This window comes from Triticum dicoccoides, chromosome 3B (genome assembly GCF_002162155.2).
Source record: "Triticum dicoccoides isolate Atlit2015 ecotype Zavitan chromosome 3B, WEW_v2.0, whole genome shotgun sequence".
Lineage (NCBI taxonomy): Eukaryota > Viridiplantae > Streptophyta > Magnoliopsida > Poales > Poaceae > Triticum > Triticum dicoccoides.
In genome coordinates, this window is record NC_041385.1 from 617,943,402 (window position 1) to 617,968,150 (window position 24,749).

General features: G+C 46.3%; 1 pseudogene; it reads right to left on the bottom strand.

Moving 5' to 3' along the window:
- Positions 1 to 3,601: 3,601 nt before the first annotated feature.
- Positions 3,602 to 24,749, bottom strand: part of LOC119282797 — an 81,396-nt pseudogene continuing 60,248 nt past the window's right edge.

The window sequence follows — 24,749 nt, forward strand, 5'->3', positions numbered from 1 at the left end:
CTACCAGAGCTAGACTCGGCCGATATATCTATCGGGTATCCAAGTTTTAAGGAAGACGACACCCCTTTTGACAAGAAAGACTTTGCCACCTGCATGAAGGACATACGTCCCCTGGCCAGTCTGATTGCCAATGAAACAGACCTTACCAAATATCAGCCGACTTATGACTTGGAAAATCAGAAGATGTCGACACCGTCTTACAAAGTGAAGGATCTAATACCCCCAATCCGTAAGCACAGTTTTGCTCTTGAAGTTGACCCGTCCGAGCTTATTGATGATGAAGCTGAATTCCAAGCTTTGAATGGCATTGACTGGTCATCACCAACCTTCCAGGAAGTAGAACATGATGAAGAAGTGGAGAGGGATGATCCAGAAGCGTCAGGCCATCAGAGTCAAGAAGATTGATTCGCTGGGCGGTTCATATTTGTGATCTTCTAAAAAACAGTTAATCATTTTGACTCTTGAGTCATGTAATAGGGTAGCAATAACTTTGCTCTGCCGTGCCATCGTGCACGTTTGTGGTGGGCGTAATGCTGTTAAGCCGCCACTTTATGATTATGCTTTTAGACTTATCATGATGCTGACTGATGCAAATGAAAATTTTGAATTATTTGCACACAAGTAGATCACAAGAACCCTTGGTGGTTTACCGCAGGGCGAGTCATAATACCTCACATATAACCACTGAACTTAAAACAATTATAGATAAGGTTGGTTTAACCCGAATTTAAACATAATAATAACAATATCATACCTGTGATATTGAATCGTACTGTCGGTTTATGATACCTGTGCAGTAAGGGTGAGCACCCAAAGCTTTTAGAAGCCAATACTTCCAAGTATTTGATATCATCATGTATGGGTGACTTGTTGCCTTTTGTTAAGCCGGGTAATAGAAACCATGGGTATGCTTCAAATATGAGCTGTAAATTTGAAGGCTACATGGCCGAAATCACTTTAAACCAAAAGGTAAGATAGTATCAAGAAGAACTGGAAAAAATCTTCAAAATATCAAGCCAAATGAAAAAAGCGAGGCTATGATTCGAATACGAGAAGGAAGCCGGACCAAACGGGTTAATAGCTATGATTCGAACACGATCAGGAAGCCCCTGAATGGTTTTTGGCATTGCGTCGATCAAAGGGGTACCGACAGCTATGATTCAAATACGATTAGGAACCCCCCCAGTGACCATAATGATTAATGGCTATGATTATAATACGATCAGAAAGCCGTACCAAAAGGGTTAACAGCAATGATTCGAATACGACCAAGCCCCCAAATGGCGTGATATGTTTAATAGCTATGGTTCGAATACGACCAGGAAGCCAGACCAAAAGGGTTAACGGCTATGATTCGAATACGACCAAGCCCCCAAGTGGTTTGTGATATTTAACGGCTATGGTTCGAATACGACTAGGAAGCCAGACCAAAAGGGTTAACGGCTATGATTCCAATACAACCAATCCCGCTAATGATCAAAGCGTTTAACGACTATGGTTCGAATACGACCAGGAAGCTGGACCAAGAGGGTTAACGGCTATGATTCAAATACGACCAAGCCCCCAAGTGATCGAAGTGTTTAATGACTATGGTTCGAATACGACCAGGAAGCTGGACCAAGAGGGTTAACGGCTATGATTTTAATACAGTCAAGCCCCCTAGTGATCTTGAAATTATGATGAAGAAGACTCATTATTGAAGATGAAAATGACAGAGGCCCTGCTTCATTATAATCATCATAATATATACATCGTCAAGATATGTACACCATAAGAGCTGGCAGCTCAAGTGTAGTATGGCTGAAGATGAGCAATATTCCATGGCCGACGGGTCTCCTCCTCTGACTTACGTGAGTCTTTGTGCTCTCGAATATCGATAAGGTAGTAAGACCCATTGTTCAAGTTCTTGCTGACCACAAAGGGCCCTTCCCAAGGTGGGGATAACTTGTGCATGTCAGTTTGATCCTGGATGAGCCGGAGCACCAAATCACCTTCTTGAAAGGTTCTGGACTTAACCCGGCGGCTGTGGTAACGGCGCAGATCTTGTTGGTAAATTGCTGAGCGAGCCGCCGCAAGGTCACACTCCTCATCTAACAGGTCTAGTGCATCCTGACGTGCTTGTTCATTATCAGCTTCAACATAAGCCGCCACGCAGGGCGAGTCATGACGGATGTCACTAGGAAGAACCGCCTCTGCTCCGTAAACCATGAAGAAAGGCATGTAACCCGTACATCTGTTGGGGGTAGTATTGATACTCCATAGTACTGAAGGTAACTCCTCCACCCAACAACCCGGCGTCCATTGCAAAGGAACCATAAGCCGGGGCTTGATACCTCTCAAAATTTCTTGATTGGCTCTTTCAGCTTGACCATTGGACTGGGGGTGAGCTACTGACGACACATCAAGTCGAATATGCTCATGTTGACAAAACTCTTTCATAGCACCTTTGGACAGATTAGTGTCATTATCAGTTATGATGCCGTGGGGAAAATCAAAGCGAAAAATTACCTTTTTGACAAATTGAACCGCCGTTGCCGCGTCACACTTATTGACCGGCTCTGCTTCGACCCACTTTTTATGAATTTGTCAACTGCCACCAAAAGGTGGGTCTTTTTATCCCTGGACCTTTTAAAAGGCCCAACCATGTCGAGCCCCCAGACTGCAAATGGCCAAGTAATTGGAATCATCCTCAATTCTTGAGCCGGCACGTGAGCTCACCGTGAAAATTTCTGACAACCATCACATTTACTGACCAAATCCTCTGCATCAGCATGAGCCGTTAGCCAATAAAATCCATGATGAAAAGTTTGGCTACAAGGGACTTTGAACCGGCATGATGACCACAATCTCCTTCATGAATCTCATGAAGAATATCACGACCCTCTTCAGGAGATACACAACGCTGAAATGCCCCAGTGACACTGCGATGGTGCAACTCGCCATTGGCAATTGTCATTGACTTAGACCGTCAGGTTATCTGTCTGGCCAAAGTTTCATCCTCAGGTAACTCGCCTCGGGTCATGTAAGCCAAATATGGTACTGTCCAATCTGGGTCGCCGAAACATCTCACCCGGCTTAAGTTCATCTCCTTAGCCATCCGAAGACCATGGAGCAAGGCTTCATACTCAGCTGCATTGTTAGTACAAGGGAACATCAACCTTAGAACATAACAAAACTTCTCACCTCGAGGGGAGGCTAAGACAACTCCAGCCCCCAAGCCCTCCAATTGCCTGGACCCATCAAAGTGAATAGTCCAATATGTGTTACCTGGCTTCTCTTCACGCATTTGCAGCTCTGTCCAGTCGTTGATGAAATCCACCAGTGCTTGAGATTTGATAGAAGTGCGAGGCATATATTTAAAACCATGAGGCCCAAGCTCAATGGCTCACTTGGCTACCTGCCCTGTGGCTTCTCTGTTTTGAATAATATCCCCTAATGGAGCAGAACTGACCATAGTGATAGGATGACCCCGAAAATATTGCTTAAGCTTTCGGCTGGCCAGGAACACCCCATAAACGAGCTTCTGCCAATGTGGATATCTCTGCTTGGAATCAATAAACACCTCACTAATATAGTAAACCGGCCGTTGAATCGGATATTCCTTGCCAGCCTCCTTCCGTTCCACCACAATGGCTACACTAACGGCCCGGGCGTTAGCAGCCACATATAACAATAATGGCTCCTTATCAATGGGAGCAGCAAGGACTGGCAGCTCGGCTAGCTGCCTCTTTAAGTCTTCAAACGCGTCGTTAGCAACATCACTCCAGACGAAGTTATCTATTTTCTTCATCATCTGATACAGTGGTATGGCCTTCTCACCCAACTGACTTATGAACCGGCTTAAAGTAGCAATATGACCCGCCAGACGCTGCACATCATTGATACATGTCGGCTTTGCCAGGGAAGTAATGGCCTTGATATTCTCCGAGTTAGCCTCAATGCCTCTATTGGAAACCAGAAAACCCAAAAGCTTGCCTGCTGGCACACCAAAAATGCACTTGGCCGGGTTAAGCATCATCTTGTAGACCCGAAGATTGTCGAAGGTTTCCTTCAAATCATCTATCAAAGTTTCCTTCTCTCTGGATTTTACCACAATATCATCCACATAGGCATGAACATTGCGTCCAATATGACTGTGGAGACAGTTCTGCACACACCGCTGATAAGTCGCCTGGGCGCTCTTAAGCCCAAAGGGCATAGACACATAGCAGAAGGCTCCAAACGGAGTAATGAAAGCTATCTTCTCCTGGTCCTTAACTGCCATCTTGATATGATGATAACCAGAATAAGCATCCAAAAAACTCAAACGCTCACAACCCGCCGTAGCATCAATGATTTGATCAATACAAGGGAGAGCAAAAGGATCAGCCAGACAAGATTTGTTTAAGTCCGTGTAGTCCACACACATACGCCAAGTGCCGTTCTTCTTAAGCACCAACACCGGATTAGCCAACCACTCCGGATGAAAAACTTCAACAATGAACCCAGCCGCCAAGAGCCGGGCTACTTCTTCACCGATAGCCTTATGCCTCTCCTCATTGAAGCGACGAAGGAATTGCTTGACCGGCTTAAACTTCGGATCAATGTTAAGAGTATGCTCAGCGAGTTCCCTTGGTACACCTGGCATATCAGAAGGTTTCCATGCAAAAATGTCCCGATTCTCATGGATGAACTCGATGAGCGCGCTTTCCTATTTTGGATCCAAGTTAGCACTGATACTGAACTGCTTGGATGAGTCACTAGGAACAAAATCAACCAGCTTGGTGTCATCAGCCAACTTAAACTTCAGCACCGGATCATGTTCTATAGTTGGCTTTTTCAAAGACGTCGTATCTGCCGGATCAACATTGTCTTTGTAAAATTTCAACTCCTCTGTTGCAAAGACAGACTCAGCATAAGCAGCATCACCTTCTTCACACTCCAAAGCTATTTTCCTGCTTCCATGCACCGTGATGGTTCCCTTATAACCCGACATCTTGAGCTGCAAGTAAACATAACAAGGTCGTGCCATGAACTTAGCATAAGCCGACCGTCCAAACAAAGCATGGTATGGGCTTCTGATCTTGACCACTTCAAATGTTAACTTCTTGGCCCTGGAATCATGCTCATCACCAAAGGCCACCTCCAGCTCAATCTTGCCTACAAGGTATGCCGACTTACCAGGCACCACTCTATGGAAAACAGTATTAGACGGCTTAAGATTTTTATCGGTTAACCCCATGCGATAGAAGGTTTCATAATAAAGGATATTAATGCTGCTTCCCCCATCCATGAGTACTTTAGTGAACTTATATCCACCAACTTGAGGCGCCACCACCAAAGCCAAGTGACCCGGGTTATCGACCCGGGGCGAGTGATCCGCTCGACTCCACATAATGGGCTGCTCAGACCATTGCAAGTAATGGGGAACTGCTGGCTCAACGGTGTTCACAGCCCGCTTGTGGAGCTTCCGGTCCCGCTTGCATAAACTTGTGGTGAAAACATGACACTGCCCACTATTCAATTGCTTCGGATTACTTTGAAATCCAGATTGTTGCTACTGCTGACCCCCCTGGCCGGATTGTTGATTGTAACCACCCTGATTACCTTGATTATAACCACCCTAATTACTTTGGTGGCCCTGGAAGCTGGAATTAGAACCGCCACCTCCATAACCCGGACCATGAGAACCGCCGCTACCGGAACCTGAGCCGCCGCCCGGCCCATGATTGCTGTGAAATGAGTTAGAATTTTTGAAAGCCCTCATAATTGAACAATCTTTCCAAAGGTGAGTAGCTGGTTTCTCCCGCGTTCCATGCTTTGGACAGGGCTCATTCAGCAACTGCTCAAGAGTAGGACCTGATCCACCGGTCCGAGGAGGCGGTCTCCCCTTATGACGCTGATTATTGGTTTGTGCATTGGTGTTAGCCACAAACTCCGAGTTACTATCAGCCTTGCATTTACCATTGCCCCCTGATTCGCCGGGTTATGCTGCGGACCCTTGGCATTGCCATTCTTATTTCCCTTTCCCGGCTTGTCATCATCAGACTCGGGGTCCTTGGTACTATCAGAGTCGACATATTTGATTAGATCCGCCATCAGCTGCCCCATATCATTACAATCGCGCTAGAGCCGCCCCAACTTCTGCTTAAGAGGCAAAAAACAAGAATTTTTCTCCAACATTAAGACTGCAGAACCGACATTCATGTTATCGGATGAATGCATGATAGCTTTGACCCGACGCACCCAATGGGTTTTTTGATTCACCCTCCTCTTGGGCGCAAGTAGCCAAGTCCACAATCGACATGGGTTGTTTGCACGTGTCTTTAAAGTTCTGAATAAACTAGGCCTTTAGCTCAGCCCATGACCCAATGGAATTAGCCAGCATCCCTTTTAACCAAGTATGGGCCGTTTCATCTAGCATCATAGTGAAGTACTTAGTGCACGCGGCGTCACTGACCTCCCACAGTTCCATGGCCATCTCATAACTTTCAATCCACGCCTCAGGGGGTAAGTCGGCTGTGTAATTAGGCACCTTACGAGGTCCTTTGAAATCCTTGGGCAAACGCTCATTACGCAGAGCCGACACCAAATAGGGTACACCTGTAGATCTAGAGGTCACGCCTACCTCTACCGAAGTCATTGGATAAACCGGAAGGGGCTGGTGAGCTGCCCGCTAAGCCGCCTGCTCAGCCTCTTGATGTACTCTGTCTAGATCGACCAAGTTATGAGCTCCATCACGTGCTGGGTCATGCCCATGTGGCTGGTCACGACGCTGGGCATTGCTTGAAACGGTTGGTGAATCCATGTGCCTGCTATAACTCCGGCTTGGGCGAGGGGTCGAGTGAATCCTATCTCGACTGTAAGAATATGCCTCCTGCTGTACCAATGCTTTGTGAAGAAGCTCTCTAGCCTTTCGTGTTTCAACCGCCGCTAGAGAGTTGCCATCCACCGGGAGAGCCACCAATCATGCTGCCGCAACAATCATGTTTTCCAAGGGATTGGAATAATGACCCGGTGGTGTTGGGACATGTTGAGGCGGAGCGCTGTTCCGACGAGGGGGTTCCGTCATGCGTGGATGAACCGGCGTTCCGACTCCAGGTGCCGCAGCCCGGTTTATCTCCGGCGGGTTACTGGTCCCCGCTCCAGGCGTGCGGAAGAGGTTTCTAGCCTCGTAAATCGGAGGTAGACGAGACTGGTGCCTCCTCCTCATGATTTCATTTGAAGCGTTTTGATCCATCATAAGCTGGAAAGACTCTGACTGAATCCACGGCCTGAGCATCCAGGGCAGCCCGTTCTGCGGCCATCCTGATGTCCTCTGCCGCCAGGTTCTCCTTGGCTTGCGCTATCTCGTCACACATCTTTGCAATTCCCGCGCTATGCTGAGCTTGATTTGACGGGTTAACTTCTGCTGTTAACAAGGATGTGAGTCTATCCAGCAACTCCGTCAACACCTGAGCTAGTGGGCGCACATGGCCTCATGCCCCAGCTGCCGTCACCGCCACTGACTCGGAAGTCATCGCTGCTGCGGTTGAAGAATTTTGCCCAGGCTGCGTACCAGCCATGAAGATCCCGACTCTGTTTGGCGGCTCATAGGGGTCCGGAATACTGTCACCATCCGAATAACCCCCAAGCCTGCCATCTTGCAGTTGATACAACAAAGTAATCTCGCCCGTGGACGACTCACCATCAGAGTAGATGGCCGTCTCACCGCCAGACATATATCCTTCATCAAATTCTGCTCCATGGATGCATCCCACGAAGGTACGTTTCATGGCGGGCTAAGCTCGGGCCGGTCTTGCATGCTGAGCCGTCTCGATGATGTCGGTGCAGATGTCTAGCTCAGGGCCTGGCTCGCCGATCTTGCCGATGAAGATGTGGATTCCACCAAAGGGGACCCGGTACCCATACTCAATTGAGCCGACCTCAGGGCCCCAGCCTGCATCGTCGATGTAGAGCTGGCCGCGACGACTCTTGGTCATCCGGCCCACAGCGTATCCCTTAAGCCCTTCTAAGCTGCCCTTTAAGAACTCGAAACCACCATGCGCTGGCCCCATGGTGGGCGCTAACTATCGTGGAATAGTTACGACAGATGTCCTAGCGAAAGGACTTGGTCGTGGAGCCATCGCAACTAGGTTAGATTAAAGGGGTTAAACGGGACAAAGGACACATGAGTTATACTGGTTCGGCCCCTTGCGGTGAAGGTAAAGACCTAATCCAGTTTGAGGTGGTATTGCTTATGTCTCGATTACCAGGGAGCGAATCCGCTTGACCTAGCTTTCGATCTGTTGTTTCTTACCCTGAACCGCCGCCGGGTCGTCCCTTTATATACACAGGTTGATGCCCAGTGGCTCACGGAGTCCCGGCCGGCTCATAGACAACGTGTCCGGCTCGGTGACTACCTATACATGCCTTATAATACAAGTCTTATACATATGGCGGTTTATTCTATGGGCCTTAAGTCGCCCTTGGGCCTTGGGCCCTTATCTTGAACCGCCATATTCGATATCCGTGTGGGCTTCATATGATGAATCGCCATAGGTATAACCCAGCCCCTCCTAGGCGGGTTATACCTAACAATTATATCTCCAACAAGACCCGATACCTGCCGCTGCCTCCCGACTCGACGCACTGGCGCATGCACTTCGCCGGCTCGAAGATGCACGCCGGCCTGGGGGCCAGCATCATCTTCTACTCTCCAAGGGCGATGTGCCCAAGTATGTGCTGCAGATCAACACCCCCGCCTCCAACAATGTGGCAGAGTACGAGGCGCTCGTCCACGGCCTCTGGCTTGCCAAGGAGATCGGCATCCGACACATCCTCTCCTACGACAACTCAGATTCGATGGTCCAACAGGTCTCCGCTGACTAAGACGCTAGGGACGCCAACATGGTCAGCTATCGCTTCCTCATCCAACAGATCAACGGCGGGTTCAAGGGATGCGAGTTCCATCGCGTCCCTTAGGCCGACAACAAAGCGACCGACACGCTGGCCAAGATCGGATCCACCCGGCAAGCAACCCCAACCGGTGTCTCCCTCGAGCATCTGCGCAAACCCTCCATCAAGCCTTCCTCGGACTTGGAATCCATCTTCGTCCCGACTCAACCAGAGGCCGCCGTGTCTGGGTCGGGGGTTGTCGGCATCGGCTCGATGGCTTTCGGCTATGCCCCCGGGGCTGCCAGCTCTGGCTCGGGGACTTCCGCGTCTAACCTGGGGGCTTTCGGGCCAAGCTTGGCTGTTGCCGTCTCGCCCCCCTTCTGCCGCAGCGGTTCCCGAGCTGGCAGCCGTCATGACGATGGTGGAAGCGCCATCCTAGGCCCAGCCCATCCTTGCCTACATCCTCACCGGCGAGCTCCCTGGAGATGATGTCGCGGCTCGACAGGTCCAGCGTTGGGCCTCTGCCTACACAATCATCGACAACGTGCTCGTCAAGTGCGGCACGACTCACGTGTTCCAACGATGTGTCGAGCCAGCCAGGGGTCTCAAGATCTTGCGTGACATCCACCAAGGCGAGTGTGGGCATCATGCCGCGTCAAGGTCCCTAGTGGACAAAGCCTTCCGGCATGGCTTCTACTAGCCAACGGCCCTGGAGGACGTCCAACAGCTGGTACTCAAGTGCGAGTGCTGCCAGCGCTTCAGTTCACGCAGCCACCAGCCGGCTTCGGCCCTCGAGACGATTCCCATCACGTGGCCCTTCACCGTATGGGGCCTAGACATGGTGGGGCCATTCAAAACCGTGCGTGGCGGCATGACACACTTGTTGGTCATCGTCGACAAGTTCACCAAGTGGATAGAGGCGAGGCTGACTAAGAAGCTTGATGGCCCCATGGTCGTCAGGTTCATCAAAGACATAACTGTCCGCTACGGGCCCCCCAGTATTATCACCGACAGCGACATCAATTTCGCCAAGGGCGCGTTGGCTCGCTTCTGCTTTGTCTCCGACATCTGGCTCGACCTGGCCTTGGTCGCGCATCCCCAGTCAAACGGTCAGGTGGAGCACGCCAACGACTTAATCTTGGATGGCATCAAACCGCGCCTCATTGAGCCGCTCTTGTGATCGCTCATCAGTTGGATCGACGAGCCTCAGGACCACGCCTAACTGGTCAACTGACTTCACCCCCTTCCTCCTTGTCTACGGGGCCGAGGTGATCATACCCACGGATGTCGAGTTCTATGCACCTTGGGTCACCCTGTACACGAAGGCGGACGCAAATGAGGCGTGCGAAGATGGCATCGACCTGCTCGAGGAGGTGCGCCTGCTGGCCCTTGGCCGATTGGCAATCTACTAGCAGGGCCTGCACCTACCACACAAGAAGATCAAGTCCCTCACGTTTCGCAAGGGCGACCTGGTGCTTCAGCTGGTCCAACGGACAACCGACTAGCACAAGCTATCCTCCCCATGGGAGGGCCCCTTCATCATCAGCAAGGCGCTGCGCAACAACGCCTACTACCTCATTGACACACAGAAGATGAACAAGCACAAGCGTGACATCTCTAGAGAAGAGACAGAGCGCCCCTGGAACGCAGAGCTCCTTCGCCCGTTTTAGAGTTGAACCACACATTTATGTATCGCTATCCTCTGGTTTAATTAATGAAGCAGGTTCCCGGAATGACACTCGAGGCTACATTTTTCGGCTCTATCGAGTGCATCCTGGCACACTTTACTGTGTTTTACTTGTTCCTTTAGGTTGGCCGGTTCGGGGGATACCTGGCTTACCCGCAACCCCCTCTCCTGGAGCCGGCCCTATAGCATGTGCATTGCCTAAGCCCTATCCTCGCCCCAGCCCATGAACCGTCTCCTGACTGTCCGTCTTGCAGAAGCTAAAGGCCAAAAGCACCCCTCGCGAAAGGCGGTTGCCAGGGGCATCCGGCTCGGGTAGCTCAGCCGCCACACTCACTCGTCGTCGCTGTGTTTCGCTCGCGCTCAAAGTCCTGAAATTCCAAGTACTGTGTGCCCTCTTCGGAAGCCCACCCCGGTCCCAGCCGCAGACCAGCTCTCTGCTATCTGGCTGGAGGAAAGGAAACCTAAGAGAGCAGGCAAATAGGAAAAAGCCCAAGGACGAAAGCGACATCATCTCGACAGCACAGAGAGAGGCACACTCACACATTTTTACATAACAAAAGCCCCATGGCCAGAGTTCATTAAATAAACACTACACCCTAGTGGGTGGACTTGCCAAGTAACCTAAGTTCGAGCAAAAAACTAAAAGATAGGGAAAATAAAAGGTCCTACTCACCGGGCACATCGACTTCCATTGATTCCAGCTCCTCCTGCTCCGGCTGCCCCGAGGCGCTGGTGTCGTCCAGAGCGGCGGCATTGGCGTCCGCTTCGGCCATTGTCTCAACAGAGCTGACGTCTGGGTCATTAAGGTCCAGGCCGAAGTCGTCGACAGGAAGTTCCATGCCATCCTCTGCCTGCTCTAGGATGAAGGCGTCGTGAGGAGCGAACGCCACAAGATGGCTGGCTCGGGCGCCAATCATCGTTGCCTGCTATGCTAGGTCGTCCTCTGCCCCGGCCCTCCGGGCGGCCAGCCGGTGCAAGTCGACGCCCGGGTACATCATTCCTATAAGTCGACACCCAAGTACTAGAAGATGAAATGAGACTTGAATCCATCATTCCTATAAGTCTATAGATTAGTAACACATGATCCTGATAGAAAAATGGGAAGCTTTGTTCTTAATTCCCGTAGGACAGAAGAGGGTGACTCAGATCAGAAGGACATAAGGTAAAGGAGTAAAAAGAGCCTTACGTTCCCTTCCACAATCAATTCCCTTATATAACTAAAGCATTTCTAAACTCGACTTCGACTAGTTTGGCTTGGTAATCCTACTGGTAGTTAGGCTTTGATACCAAAGCTATTAGGACCTTGATCCTAAGTCACATCGATCTAGCATGTAACACATCATATCACTTTGCGGCCTCACACATGGTATCCCACGGCTACACCCTTACCTAGGCCAGGACCGTTTGTGTCTTTTGGCTCACGTATATGATTGTGTCGCTAGCATCCATATGACAAAGAACCTGGGCCGACATGACTAGTCGTAAACCCAAGGTGTCACAAACCTCAGGGATAGGCATACATGACCCAACAATGGACATGTCGGTTAGCAGCGAGTGTAACCGGGTTGTAGCAAGCTATCAGGACTCCAGTAAACATTGCATGACATTCCCCCAAAGGGACAGACACAGGAGCAAAGAAGGACACATGTTGGTCAACCCATGTGTTTCGGTGCAGTAGCGAACTACCATGGCTCAGTGGAAGCACTAGGAGACATTTCCCCATAAGGCAGGCTACCAAGAATAAACAACTAGGTGTCGGATCCAACACATACCAATCATTTTAATAACATACACACAATATGCTCGATATGTGTAGATACAACATGGCATCACAACATAACTATATGACCCAAGTATTTATTTAAAAGGCTCCAAGGAGCTATACATAGCATGATATTAGAAACATGGGTCTTATGACCCAACAAACAGAGCCATACAAGCAACAAGCACATGCGGAAGCTTATCCTGTCTGAGTATAGACAACTACAAAGAAAAAGGCTCACAAGCCTGACTATCTACAAGACCCTCCATAGGAACCAAACCTCGGTCTGGGATTCCCAAGCTAATCGGTCAACGTTGAACTCATCGCATGAACCTAAAGCGAGATTGAAGTCTCCTCCGCAAAACATAAATTAAGCAAACGTGAGTACAAATGTACTTAACAAGACTTACATCAGAACTAACTACATATGCTTCAGGTATCAACAAAGGGGTGGTGGAGTTTAACTGTAGCAAGCCAGCTTTGACTCTGTGGCTATCCTGAACGACGACTACCTGTATTTCTTTGAGGTAAGAGAGCGCATATGGGTCCTCATATTCACCATATCAATACACCACTATGGATCCGCTCCCGTCTCCCTACGTGAAGGCCATCCACAGCACTCTCACTTATCTTGCGCATTTTAGAGTATCCATTGTTTTTGAAAATATTATTGTTTTTTAACAAATTTGGAAAATGTATGCTCTAATTCAAAAAAATCAGAATTATGACCCCATCGGTCTCCCTTATGCCAAAAAGGAACTCTTCAGTCTAACTTAGGCCGAAGAAAAGTCTTCAGTGTACTTTAGACCGAAGAGTGGCAGAAATGGGCCGAAGAGCACTCTTCGGTTTTCTCCAGGCCAAAGAGTGCTCAGGGGCACAAAACACAATTAAGATGGACTCAAATGAAAATGTTATCAACATGAAAAATCTTTGCCTTGTCAAAGCGATTGATTTTGATATAAAAATTGTCTTAATTCAAGGTCATATGCAACCTATAGACACAAAACAAGGTCAGTGGCAGAAGCTGTGAAGTCACTTCAGATAGATCAAATGGATGTCAGAAAATTTTGTCACGGGACCTGGTGCACCTGGTGAGACCAAGTTAAATATGGAAGAGTACAAAGGGTTGGTGACATTCACTTGGTGAGACCTAACCAAAGCACTCAGAGCGTGGTACGCAAGCAATCCAACATGTGCTTTTGTAGACCCGAAACCTCACATGGCCGGGAGGGATACCATCTAGATTGTGTGTTGTTCAATCAGCCATCACCTCTCATCTATTTATGAGGCATATGGACTTACCTTACAAGAAAAGGATTACAAATTCCATTCAAAACATCAAAAACCCTAACTTAACTCGGACAGGAATCTTGGCAATTTTCCGGACACATTCAGAGCCTCTGAGTGGTTTGGTTATGTCTCACCAAGTGAACCTGACCAACCTTCTGTACTCTTTTGTATTCCACTCGGTCTCACCAGGTGCATCGGATGTCCCGTGAAAACTTTTCTGACATCCATTTGGTCAGTCTGAAGTGACTCTGCAACTTCTGCCCATGGCCTTATTTTGGCTCTATAGGTTGCATACGACCTCGGATTAAGACGATTTTTATATCAAAATCAACCGTTTGAACGAAACAAAGATTTTTCATGTTGTTGACTTTTTCATTTGAGGCCACCTTAATTGTGTTTTGTGCCCCTGAGCATTCTTCGGCCAAGAGAAAACCAAAGAGTGCTCTTCGGCCCATTTCCGCCCCACTTCGGCCTAATATACACCAAAGACTTCTCTTCGGCCTAAGTTAGACCAAAGAGTTCCTTTTCGGCCTAAGGGAGGCTGAGGGGTCATAGTTCTGATTTTTTTGAATTAGGGCATACATTTTCAGAATTTGTTAAAGAAACAATCATATTTTCAAAAAAAAATCCTTCTAGTTATCTATGAACAGTATAAGGTTTCCATGTAGTACATATCCGAGGATGTGGCTATTCGAATAGATCATTAACCCTATAGGGGTGTACTTCTTCACACATGCTCTCACCACTTATCGCTGTTTACATGACATGTACTCGACAACCTTCAAGTGGAAGCCCAACGAGGGTGTCGACCACGACCTGACTAACCACACAAGTCTCTAGTCCAGTTTTATCGCCTATTTGGGTTCCATCCACAAGGAAGCCCATCCGAGGTTTCCACTATGGCCCCAAACGGTTTGTGCAGGGTTCCCGAGCCCATGAAACGGGTGCCTTGGTACACCATACCACTTGCCTGCCGCATCACAGCCCACCCCTAAGTTCAGCGCTGCACATGGCCTCCAACATACTACAAACACCAGAAACTACTTGCAACTCCTGGATAGAGGACAAGGCGATTAATAGGTCGAGAGATCTTGGAGTGCCCGGAGCCCAATGTATGGTAGTAACTATCTTGCATCACAAACGCATAACTCAGTTCCCGAGGCCGGTCCCAAATGAGACAACCCACCATGTAATCCTACATGGCATCTCATCGTGACCTTTACCAAATTGTGTTCACACACTTATCTCTCAACAATTGGACATGTTCACACCATCCCAATTCATCCCAGATGAATCAGACCTGAGACAACTCTAAGCATAGTAGGCATAACAAGCAAGCATGAATGAGTAGGCACATCATGGCTCAAAAAACTCCTACTCATGCTTGTGGGTTTTAACTATTTACTATGGAAAAGACAGGTCATGCAAAGGAATGGGTTCAACTACCGCAACATGTAACAGTTGAATCATTGTTGTCCTAATGTAGTAAAAGAGAGCAAGAGCGGGAGAGTGGGATTGTATCAGAATGCTCAAAGGGGGTATGCTTTCCTGACACTTCTGAAGATAGTGTTGTGTCTTCATCAGTGTCATCGATCTCAATGTCGGAACAACGTCTACTAAGAGGGGAACAACACCAGCAAACAAGGGGGAACACAATCAATGCAATGCAGCAATATGATGCATGATCATGACATGTCAATATGCTGTTGATTGAGCTAATGCAACTAGCAACCATATTAAATGAAGTTGGTTTGAACCAAAGGTTCAAATTGAACCTCCATATGTGATTATTCAAATGCCATTTAATTGATCTGACCTGATGTGACACTTTGGTTTTTGCCATCTAGACTTTCATATGCCTTTGCTTTTAAAAATGAGTGCTTGAGTTGATTCATTTGGACTTAGCACTTGGGCATTGTTTTTTATTTTCACCCAAGTGACTCCCCTTACATCTCACAACATCTCTTGACCTCCCAATCATCATTATATTGCTTTGGAATATTTTTCTTCTAAGGAAAATATCCATTTTCACCTTGAAAATGGAATATTTTCACTTCCCTTCCAAAGTAACCCCTCTGTTTCTTGCCTCTAAAAATCTGAGAAAATTCCCACACACCCTTTGGACAATGCCTAATCACCCTATGCAAAGATATCATATAGTCATGTGACCAAATTTTGCTAGGGCATTTTTTTTGCATTCTGCCCTGAAAAGGCACTTTACAAAGGAAGTGTATTTTTCCTTGATCCAATGAAGCTGATTTTTCTTGAGCTTCATTACCCTCCTAAGAAAACCTTAACCCCAAGAGATCAGCCCTAAACTCCTTATAGAACCCCTCCAAACACAGTGCACTAGTTTCTGTCCAGTAACTTGCTGATGATCTCTTGTTCAATCTGGTCGGCCTGGCAGTGCGCCATCTCCTCTCCTAGACCTAACACTGCACGGACAACACAGCCGACATGATTTGAACCACTCAGGCAGCGTGATGCCAAAGTTCACGCGGTGACCGCTTGTGGACATGGGCTCTGGCGCGCGTTCGACGCGCTCTGTGCTACGTCCGAGCCTCTGTTCCGCGCGTGCCCATCTCAGCGCTCGCCTCCAACTGCTGCACCGCGCCACTAGCCTTGCCTCATCACCCTTGACTGCTCCCTGCCGCTCGCCGACGCTGGAGTTTGCCGCAGTGAGCACATGCACGACGGGGCCAAGTGCACAGTGCGCCCGTGCCCCTGTGCTCGTCTCCACCCGCTCCCTGTGCTCGTCCGCGTGCTCCCCACAGTAGCCGCGTGAGCCACGACCTCTTCCCGTTCTCACTGACACCCCTCATTGCCGAGCGCCGCTTCCAGAGTGCTCCGGCGAGCCCGAGAGCCCCCTCCCTCCGCCTATAAATAGAGCTCCTGCCTCGCCCTTCCAAGCATCCCACCACACCCATCTGACCTCCACGGCTCCATAGATAGCTGCAGCCTGGAGGGACAGGCCTCTGGCCGCCGTTCCCCTTCCCGAGCTTGCCAGCGATCCCCTTCTCCGCTACCTCCCACTCCAGTGCCTTTCAAGCCCCACCAACTACTCCGGTGTGTTCCTGGTGGTCCTCTGGTTCGAGCTGACGCCGTTGGAGCCCCTGGAGCTGCCCCTCCCTGTCGGCGTCTTCTTCTCCGAGGAGCTCCGCCCGCAGCAGCCACTGGAGATGGCCTCTCCGACCTCTTCTGTCCACCTCTCGCCGCGTTTCGGGTACATGCAGGTGCGCCATGACCTTGCGCATCGATCCCTCCCCTCCACGGTGGCCGCCGAGCCCTCCTCACCGGAGAACGCACTGGCGACAACCACCCTCCCTCTAAACCTGACGGGCGGGGCCCGCTGTCAGCCTATCCACTCGCACCCAAAGTGGTATGAGTGGAGGCATATTCGCTGAATACGCCTTCGATGTCACCCCCTAGTTTTTCTTTTATTCAAATTTAATTCATATTTGACCAGCTCTAACTCCTAATCTATAACTCCAAATGAGTTGATTCTTTTTGCATTGGTTTTATATTGAAATACTCTAGTAGCACACCAAATTTGAGATTTTTCCTTGCTGTCTAGAATTTCTGGTGAATTTCAGAATGGTTCCTGATCTTTTGCTGTTTTTATTTATTATCAGAAGGAGAATCTTGCCTTGAGGAGAACAAGGAGGAGTGTGACCCTCCTCTGTGATAAGGCAAGCCACCACAATATTTGCATGGTGTCATTTCAATAACTATGATTTTTCCAACTTGAATATGATTTATTTCATGCATTAATTCATTTAAATAACATTGCTTAAGTTATTTCATCTGTTATGCTTGAAGTGCTTAGCTTGCTGTAGTACTTGAGTGCATGGACTAGTTGGATGCAGCAGTGTTATTTTGATAGCATGACTATGGTTTGATAATGATCAGAATTATTTTTCATATGATGATTTACTATTCATATTCTCACCATGCCAATGTCATAACTAGGAATGATGGAGTTAAAACCAGTGTTTCAACATGATTAGTAATGCATGCATAATGATTCTATGATGTTGATCCGTTTCATTTCAGTGTTATGTGCTTATATTTGCATGTCATATAGTTGCATGATCATGGCATACTATGGCTCGAGTTCTTTTATTTCAAGTTAAACGTGATGATAATACAACTTCAACATAATTGTTGATCGAGTCATGGTGCCACCGAATCGAGCTCCCCAGTGCAACCACATTTGCCTTTATGGGAAGGCCCTTATTCCGTCCATTGTCATGCCTCTCGCCAGTGCCTCCAACGAGGTAAGGTTATGGGCGTGCGGTACCCTGGCCCGGTAAGCAGACATAACCTTGTGTGCCCGTTGTTGTTTTGGTACCATGTCCCCATTTGGGACTGTTTATGTTTTGCCATGACGGTGGCCATTGGATGTCATGGGTTGACATCGGGGCCACCCAGGACTTAGCCCAAAGGGGAGTTGGTCATAGTGGCTGGGAGAGTGTCATGGCAATGGGTTGGTTCTGTTAAAATGTCGTTGGTCCACCCGAATGGGAGTTCGAGGCCATGGATTCCATGGCGTGGGTATAGTGTACTACCTCTGCAGAGTGTATGGATTTCGTGGCGTGGGTACAGTGTACTACCTCTGCAGAGTGTATATTAAATCTATCGATAGCTGCGTCCTCGGTTACGGACACAGTTCGTAGTAGGTCACACCATGGATCAACATAAATAATTTAATCTTGCACATTAAGGTTATATGGTTGGCACTAGTTATGTGATAAGATTATTGAGACCATGAAGATGGTCATTGTTGGACCCAAAGAGTTGGTTTCATTTGTGATCCTGGAGTGATCACCGTATCGATGATGTTGGTTACGAGGTAACCCGTATGGTAAGAGAGTCTGAGGGACTTGGTGCACAAGCATGTTCACTTCATGAGTAGTATGTTATGGCCTTGCATTTAACCTACTTAATTGTCATGTTATTGTTTGTCATTATGCTTTTACTTCCTGTGAGCTTGCAAGTACATTCAATGTACTGACCTGGCGTGTCATGCCAGATTTCAGGAAAATCTTACCGGACCAGAGTGCTTCCCGTGTCTAGGCCGTGTCCACATCGGTGTCCCTGTGCTATGGAGTTCCGCTTTGTCGTCGTTCCGCTACCGCGTAGTTGTCGTGATCGAGGCCCCCATCATGTTCATTAAATAATGTACATACTGTTCAGCTACATCGTGTGTGCCGCTTGGCCTCGCTACCTAGTCATTGTGTGTTGCCAGAAGACTAGATCTCTGGGCTGGCAATGCAAGGTAAACCGGGTGCTTTGAGCTGGGGTGCCACACCTGATCAGCAGGTTTAACTTGCTTTGACATGCATGAGAACCGTACCATTGGACAGATTGGATTTTTCTGATCATTTTCGTATATAAATTATTTCCATCTGAGCTATAGATTATTTTCTATGATTTTTACAAGTTTATAGCATTTTCTAGAATTTCTTGGTTATTTTAAATTAGACTAAATCCAGAAAATGTATTATTGCATCAGCATGACGTAAGGGTGACGTCTGCGGTCAACAAGCACGGTCCAGGTCAAACCTGACATGTGGGGTCCACACATCAGTGGCACAGTGGGTAATCAGGTTTAAAATTAAAACTAAACTAATTTTAACAGGGGGCGGGCCCCACCTATCATTGATCCGGGGTGGTCAAACCCGTTCAACTGGGGTCAAACCCACCAGAGTTGACCCGCTGGCGAGGCCAGAGATGGCGGAGGGCTTCAGGTTTTGCCAGCGGCGGCCTATTTGGCATGCAGAGAGAATCTACGGGGAGCTGGCGGAGTGGCTCATCCAACGGTGGCGGATGACTGCTGCTACAGTCGGGGTCGTCTGCAAAGGCATCGACGATGAGCTTTACAGCGGCCGATGCTTGGGTTTTGGTGGAATTGGAGCTTTAGGCCGTGGCGTTGCATGCATAGCACCTACGGCTTCTATGCGGCGGGGCGAGTACGTTGGATGCATGCCCATGACCAAATGGTCACCGGAGCGTCATCAGCGGAGAGCTTAGGCGGCAGCGTAGTCAGACATGAATGGCGCGACAGTTACAACAGCCAAACGACACAAAGGAAACGGGGGGGGGGGATGGGGTTCAAAGCGGGAGCTCATAGTGAGTTAGACAGGAGGGTCAGCGAACTCGGGGAGGCACCGAAGGCAGCAAATCAACGACGACGATCTTCGGTGGCCGACGAGGGGAACAGTGGTGCTGGTGGCGTCCAGGGACTTCGATCGTCAGTCGGATCGGTGAGGAGTAAGAGAGGGACAAGGCGGAGCCCATGAACAGCTCCAGTGGGCAAGGGAGAGGCGGTGGCCATGGCTACAGTGAGCAGCGACAACAGTGGCGCTCGGGTGGTTGCGCGCGAGAGAGACATAGGAGGGGAGAAGCACGGGAAGTGTGTGAGAGGTTCGATGGGGTGTCGTGGCACTTGGGGGCAATGATAGTGATACGTCTCCAACGTATCTATAATTTTTGATTGTTCCATGCTGTTATATTATCATTCTTGGATGTTTTACAATCATTCTTAGCAACTTTATATTATTTTTCTGGACAAGAAGACACCTGTTGGGCCAAATAAGTACCAGAGGGGGGCTCCAAGGGGAGCACAACCCACCTGGTCGAGCCTGGGGGCCCAGGCGCACCCTAGTAGGTTGTGCCCACCTTGACTGCCTTCCACACCACCTCTTTGGTCTATAAATACCCCGAAAATCCAAAAACCCTAGGGGAGTCGACGAAACACAATTCCAGCCATCGCAAGTTCCAGAAGATCCAATCTAGACACCATCACAGAGGGGTTCATCATCCTCATTGGTGCCTCTCCGATGATGCGTGAGTAGTTCATTGTACACCTACGGGTCCGTAGGCAGTAGCTAAATGGCTTCTTCTCTTTTTTTGATTCTCAATACAATGGTCTCTTGGAGATCTATTTGATGTAACTCTTTTTGCGGTGTGTTTGTTGGGATCCGATGAACTTTCAGTATATGATCAGATCTTTATATCCATGAAAGTTATTTGGGTTTCTTTGATCTCTTATATGCATGATTACTTATAGCTTCGTCTTTCTTCTTCGAATCTTTGGTTTAGTTAGGCCGACTAGATTGATTTTTCCTTCCATGGGAAGATGTGCTTTGTGATGGGTTCAATCATATGGTGTTCTTTCCAAGTGAGAGAAGGGGCAGAAAGTCACGTATGTATCATTGCTATTAAGGATAACAATATGGGGGCTATTCCTATGAATAGATCTCGTCTACATCATGTCATTGTTCTTACTTCATTACTCCGTTTCTCCATGAACTTAATACACTAGATGCATGCTAGATAGCGGTCGATATGTGGAGTAATAATAGTAGGTAGCCAGGAGTCTGTCTACTAATCTTGGAGATGATGCCTATATAATGATCATTGCCTGGATATCGTCATAATTATTTTAGGTTCTATCAATTGCCCAATAGTAATTTGTTTTGCCCACCGTGTGCTATTTTCTCGAGAGAAGCAACTAGTGAAATCTACGGCCTCTGGGTCTATTTTCTCATAATATATTTGTAGATCTATATTACCAAAAACCCAAAAATACCTCGCTAAAATTTATTTGCCTTTATTTTATTTGCATCTACCAATCTATCACCTAACTTTTACCCGAGAGGGATTGACAACCCCTCTTTCGCGTCGGGTTGCAAGTATTTGTTCTTTGTATGCAGGTACCGTTTACATAGTGTTGCTTGGTTCTCCTACTAGTTCGATAACCTTGGTTTCATAATGGAGGGATCTACCTACCTTAGCTGTACTGCATCATCCCTTACTCTTTGGGGAAAATACTAACGCGGATACAAGACATCACAAAAGGGAGGATCAAAGATCTGGCGCCGTTGCCGAGGAGACATCATCAACATCTATCAGGTTCCTAATCCAAATTTCATCTCCTTGCAATTTACATTATTTGCCATTTGCCTCTTGTTTTCATCTCCCCCACTTCACAAAAGTTTGCTGTTTTATTCGCCCCTCTTTTTCCCGTTCGCCTTTTTTCTCATCAGATCTATTTTCGTGTGCAATCTTGTTTGCGTAATCACGATGACTCAAGAAAACACTAAGTTGTATGATTTTTCCAATACCAATAATAATGATTTTATTAGCACTCCGATTGCTCCTCCCGCCGCTAGTGCAGAATCTTGTGATATTAATGCCGCTTTGTTGAATTTTGTTATGCAAGATCAGTTTTCCGGTACTCCTAATGAGGGTGTCGCATCCCATCGTAACAGATTCGTAGAATTATGCGATATGAAAAAGAACAAATATGTGGACAATCATATTGTGAAGTTGAAATTATTTCCATTTTCTTTGTGAGATCATGCAAAGATTTGCTTTTCTTTTTTGCCTCACAATAGTAAAGATTCTTGGGATAAATGCAAAGACGCTTTCATTACTAAGTATTTTTTACCCACGAAAATTGCTTCCCTTAGAATTCATATGATGAATTTTAAGCAACTTGAGCATGAACATGTTGCACAATCTTGGGAAAGAATGAAATTGATGCTAAGAAATTGTCCCACTCATGGTTTAAATCTTTGGATGATCATACAATTTTTTTTATGGGAGATTAAACTTTGTTTCTAGAAATCTTTTAGATTCCGCCGCGAAGGTACTTTTATGGAAATTACTTTAGGTGAAGCTACTAAATTGCTAGACAACATCATGGCAAATTATTCACAATGGCATACAGAAAGAGCACCTACTAGTAAAAAAGTTAATTCGATTGAAGAAATTAGCATGTTGAGTGAAAAGGTTGATGCTCTCATGAAATTGGTTGCTAATAAAAATACTCCTATTGATCTTAATGATGTGCCTTTGTCTACTTTGATTGAGCAAAATAGTGAGGCCATAGATGTGAATTTTGTCTCGCAAAATAATTTTAGTAACAATGCTTATAGAGGTAATTTTAATCCTAGGCCTTTTCCTGGAAATTCCCCTTATAATTATGGTAATTCCTATGGTAATTCTTCCTACAATAATAATAGGAACACCTATGATCTTGAGAATAATATTAAAGAAGTTATCAACGCTCAAAAAGTTTTCAATACTACGATAGAAGAAAAGTTGAATAAAATTGATGATATGTCTAGAAGCATTGAAAGAATTTCTCATGATGTAGAAAATCTCATGTTGAAAGCTTTTGTACCCAAGGTTGATGAATCAATTAAAGCTTTATATATTTTATGGATGAAAGTAAGAAAAGAACCGCTATGCTAAGAGCTAAAAGGGAATTTTTAGAAAGAGCGTTTTCTAGTGATTGCTTTCATAAAATAATGAAGATCTTAAATTGATTAGTGTTTCTTGTATTGATTCCTTGTTTAGTAAGATTAAAATTGATGATAAAGGGACTGAAGAAGAGTCAAATTTATTTAGAAGGCGTCCCGATAATTCAGAAGGTGAAAATCTTGATGAATTTTTTTGATAAAAGTGGGTTTGGAGAGGTCAAAACTTTAACTAGTGATGTGCCCACTCTTTTGGATTACAAAAAATTTAATTATGATAGTTGCTCTTTGATTGAATGTATTTCTTTGTTGCAACCTATGATAGATTCACCTCATGCCTATGAACAAAATAAAGCTTTTACTAAACATATCGTTGATGCCATGATGAAAGCTTTTGAAGAAAAGTTGGAATTAGAATCTTCAATTCCTAGAAAATTACATGATGAATGGGAACCTACCATTAAAGTCAAGAATTAAAATTATGAGTGTTTTGCTTTATGTGATTTGGATGCTAGTGTTTCCACAATTTCAAAATCTTTATCCGATGTGCTTGGTCTTACCGATAATGAAGAGAGTTCTTTAAATTTGCACTTGGCGAATTATACTATTAGAAAGCCTTTGGGGTAGGATTAATGATGTTCTTATTCTTGCAAATAGAAATTATGTGCCCATATACTTTATTGTCCTTGATATTGATTGCAATCCATCTTGTCCAATTATTCTTGATAGACCGTTTTTACGCACTATAGGTGCTGTGATGGATATGCAAGAAGGCAGTATTAAATTCCAGTTTCCACTAAGAAAGGGTGTGGAACACTTCCCTAGAACAAGAGTTAAGCCACCATATGAATCAATCATGAGGGCATCCTATGGATCTAGAACCAAAGATGACAATACTTGAAACCTTGAATTATGCCTAGCTAGGGCGTAAAACGATAGCGCTTGTTGGGAGGCAACCCAATGAATATTTTTTTACCTTATTCTTTCTGTTCTTGAGTGTTTGCACATTTATGCCTCTGGTTAGATGTGTTTTTATATTTTAACGATGTGTTTTTATGTTTTAGTTAGTTTTTGTGCTAAGCTAAACCTTTGGGATCATGTTGGGTGATAGTTAATTTGATCTTGTTGAAAAACAGAAACTTTCGTGCTCAGTAAAATAATTTCCATAAATCATAGAAACATGCTTTTGCTCTGAATTTCTTACACAGGATTTATATACAAATTTCCCATGTTGTCCTAATTTTTCAGGATCTTTGGAGTTACAGAAGTATACGAAGTTCCCTGATTACTACAGGCTGTTCTATTTTTGGCAGATTCTGTTTTCTTTGCGTTGTGTGCTTATTTTGATGAATCTATGGTTTGTATCGGGGGAAAGAGCCATACTAAAGTTGGAATATAGTAGATATAATGAAAAGATAAAATATGAATGGGTTTGCAATAGTACTTATAGTAGTGATTTTCTTTCCTATACTAATAGATCTCACAAAGGTTTTGTTGAGTTTTGTATGATTGAAGTTTTCAAGTTTTGGGTGAGATCATGATGGATGAAGGAATAAGGAGAAGCAAGAGCCTAATATTGGGATGCCCCATGGCACCCCAAGATAATATTCAAGGATGAACAAGCAAGTAAGCTTGGGGATGCCCCAAGTGGCATCCCCTCTTTGTTCTAACGACCATCAATATTTTACTTGGAGCTATATTTTTATTCGTCACATATCATGATTTTTGCTTGGAGCATCTTGTATTATATGAGTCTTTGCTTGTTTTGACTTTTAGTTTGCCACAATTATCCTTGCTAGAGACACCTATTTTAGAGAGCCAAAATTATGTTATGATTGGTTAGAATTGCTCTATGCTTCACTTAAATTTTTTGAGCTATGGAATT